Source organism: Chenopodium album, chromosome 7 (assembly GCF_948465745.1).
Source record: "Chenopodium album chromosome 7, dcCheAlbu1.1, whole genome shotgun sequence".
Lineage (NCBI taxonomy): Eukaryota > Viridiplantae > Streptophyta > Magnoliopsida > Caryophyllales > Amaranthaceae > Chenopodium > Chenopodium album.
This window is the reverse complement of record NC_137840.1, coordinates 57043081-57046724: the sequence shown is the minus strand read 5'-3', so window position 1 is coordinate 57046724 and position 3644 is coordinate 57043081. Positions and strand designations below refer to the sequence as shown.

Here is a 3644-nt window from a genome sequence, read left to right as displayed (position 1 = left end):
TTTAAAACCTAGGGTTTCAATTTATTTAAATTGGGATTTTAGGGTTCTTATGACTAATTAAATTGGGGCTTTTGTTCCTATTGTATTTCTAATGCATAATTAACCATAAAAACATGTTTTTAATGAAGTTTTAAGGAGTTTTAATCTAAATTATATTGCTGGAAATTTGGTTAAGTATTAATTTATTATTGTTGCTTGTTTTCGAGGAAGTGATTATTTCTTAGGAGACTTTTAAGTGATTAAAAGTGGCACAAAGGATTGTTTATACGAGGTACGTACATGTATACTTCGTTGTAAATAGTATCATGTTTAGGTACCAAAGAAAAAAACTTAGTTTCATGATTAGAGAACACTTGGATGAAAATTGTTTGGTTATACATTTAATTAATTCATGTGCTTATGTTTATGAGACATGTTTTGGTGAATTGATTATGTTTGTATGGAATTATGGATGCAAACATGTTAAATTATATTGGATTAATTGTTTGTATGGGATGTTGATACAAGCATAATTTTATTGGATTGGTTTGTTAACCACATTTGGATTAGTAAAGGATTGGAATTTAATGGTTTAAATGGAATGAATTTATTAATTATTACCTTATATTATTATTGTATAATTGGATATTCATATGCTTGAGTGTATGTATATATGATTGACGTATATAATTTTATGATATGATCTGATTTAATTGTCTTGCTACTATTGTTATATTGAATGATTGTGTTATATTTCTGGGGTTTTTTTTTTTTTTTTTTTTTAATGTTATTGCTATAGGGAGTATTGTTCGTGAGGTTTTAGGATTATTAATGCAGAGTATTATTTTTGGGTTGAGATATGATTATATTTGGGTTATTAGTATGTGTTTTAAGAGTTGAGATATTATGAATCGAATTGTTATGTTATTTGGGAACATGTGCCAATATTGAGATATTATAAATTAATTTGTGAATGGTTATTTGATCAATGTGTGAGATCAAAAGGTTGAGAATTATTTATTTTGTTATGGGTTTGAGGCTCGGCGTTATAGACCTTAGTCCTTGGCATGTTGGTAATGAGATAATGATTATGAGTTAAGAATGAGGTACAATCTTTATTATTTATTTTTCTATGGTCCCCTACAGTGGGAATTGACCCGTATGTGGTCTGGTTCAAGGTGTTTTCTAGTTATTGGGAGTATTCAAGTTTTTATACTTGTTGGTTTTATTCGAATTACCCATGTCCAAGGCTAGGTATAGGACAACGAGCATGGCACACTTATGGGATACAGAGTTGAGTAAAGAATGGTATTATTATTATTCGAGGTTGAGTTGATAAAGGTTATTTTCAGAGTACAATGTGTTATGTAGTTTTGAACTACATTATTTAATTGAGCTAGTAATGTTGATTATCCTAGACTAACTTTGTGATAATGGAGTCGCGCCCATTCTTGCATCGCGCTAAACTTTTATTCTAAATGGTCATTTGGGACCAAAATGATTTGGTGGATTGGACAACCTCGTCTATTGCTTACTCCAACTAAATTAATTAAATTAAATATAAAGAGTCAAGTGTTTGGAATTGATTAGCAAGTATGTTGAGTCGATTGAATTGTTTAAGTGTGGAGTCTTGATTAATGAATTTATGTTGTATGTTTATTTACTTTAATTAGTTAAGCATGCTAGGCTTGGTACGTTGTAGCTTGTATGTACTCAGCTTTGCTGATTGCGTGCTTTTGTGTGTTTTCTTTTGGTCATGGCCTTCGCCTTTCAATGACCCTGTGATGATCCAATTATTACATTTGTATTATTGGGGAACAGTATTGCACAGGTTAGCTTGATGATGTGAAGTTCGGGGATTTGACATACGCATTGTCAAGGGATTGGTGTGATTGAGAGTATTCGTTCTTTGTGTTGAACTTATTTATGTTTTACTATTTTAATTATGTTTTGGGATTTTGGAATATTGGTTTGGTTTTAATAAGGGCCTTTATGGTTCCAATTTGTAAGCTTTGACTTATTGGTTTTCTAAATTATATTATTTTAATATTTAAGTTGGATTTCCGCTGCAATACTTTGATAAAGCCTTAACGTTTTAACACGTGGCGGTAACATGCCAATGGTTCTCCTCTATTTTTATTTAAAGTAAGTGGTTTGGAAAAGGGAGAATTATTGGGGTGTTACATCAAATGCTTGAGAGGTTAGCCAATCATAAATTCTTTTGCTATTTGGATGGGTATTCGGGATTTTTCCAAATTCCGATTCACCCTGAAGATCAGGAAAAGACTACTTTTACATGCCCTTATGGCACTTTTGCATATCGTAGAATGCCCTTTGGTTTATGTAATGCACCCGCTACCTTTCAACGTTGTATGATGAGCATTTTTTCTGATTTCATAGAGTTTATTATGGAGGTCTTTATGGATGATTTTAGCATATATGGTTCTTCATTTGATTCATGCTTAATTAATCTCGCTAAAATTTTGAAAAGATGTGAAGAGTGCAACTTAGTTCTTAATTGGGAAAAATGTCACTTCATGGTGACAGAGGGAGTAGTCCTAGGTCACATTGTATCTGATAAGGGCATACAAGTAGACAAAGCTAAGATATCAGTGATTGAGCAATTACCTCCCCCAGTTAATGTTAAGGGAGTTAGAAGTTTCTTGGGTCATGCGGGGTTTTATCGTCGTTTTATCAAAGATTTTTCTAAAATTGCTAAACCACTGACTCAGATTTTGCTCAAGGATGCTCCTTTTATTTTTACTAACGAGTGTCTTGAGGCTTTCAACAGGATTAAGCAGGCATTGATATCGGCACCCATCATATGTGCTCCCGATCGGAACCTTCCTTTAGAGATCATGTGTGACGCAAGTGAATTTGCGCTAGGAGCCGTGCTCGGACAGAGGAAGAACAAGGTTTTGCATGCTATTTATTATGCAAGGAAGTCAACTATGCCACTACGGAAAAGGAGTTCCTTGCTGTTATTTATGTTATAGAAAAATTTAGATCATATCTTGTGGGTTCTAAAGTTATTGTTTTAACTGACCATGTAGCATTGAAGTACTTGATAGCCAAGGCGGAATCAAAGCCAAGGCTACTCCGATGGGTTCTTTTGCTCCAAGACTTCAACATTGAAATAAAAGATAAAAAGGGAGCAGAGATTGTAGTGGCAGATCACTTGTCGTGAATCAGGTATGATGAGGGTAAGGATTATCTTCCTATAGATAATTCATTCCCTAATGACAACCTGTATGCAGTTGTAGAGCAACACCCTAGGTATGCAGACTTTGCTAATTATTTAGTGGGTGGTGCTCTACCTCCTAACTTGTCCTACCAACAGAAAAAGAAATTCCTTTCTGATGTTAAACATTATTTTTGGGATGATTTTTTTTTGTTTCGTGAGTGTGCAGATGGATTATTTCGCAGGTGTGTTCCCGAATGGGAAGCTCATGGTGTTCTTACCGCTTGTCATACCTCACCTTATGGAGGACATCACGGCCCCACTAAAACGGTGGCTAAGATTAATGAGTCAGGCTTCTATTGGCCTACTATGTTTAAGGATGCTAACACTTTTGTGCAGGCTTGTGACTCTTGCCAAAGGACTGGCAACATTTTGCGGAGGCATGAGATGCCCCAAACCGGGATTCTTGAAGTAGAAATATTTG

General features: G+C 34.3%; 1 long non-coding RNA gene across 1 annotated transcript; it reads left to right on the top strand.

Moving 5' to 3' along the window:
• Nucleotides 1-203: 203 nt before the first annotated feature.
• LOC145637962 (uncharacterized) lies at nucleotides 204-2043 on the top strand. Its single transcript, XR_014114563.1, has 2 exons — nucleotides 204-271; nucleotides 1801-2043. It is a non-coding gene; the product is annotated as an uncharacterized LOC145637962 (long non-coding RNA).
• The last annotated feature ends 1601 nt before the right edge of the window (nucleotides 2044-3644 follow it).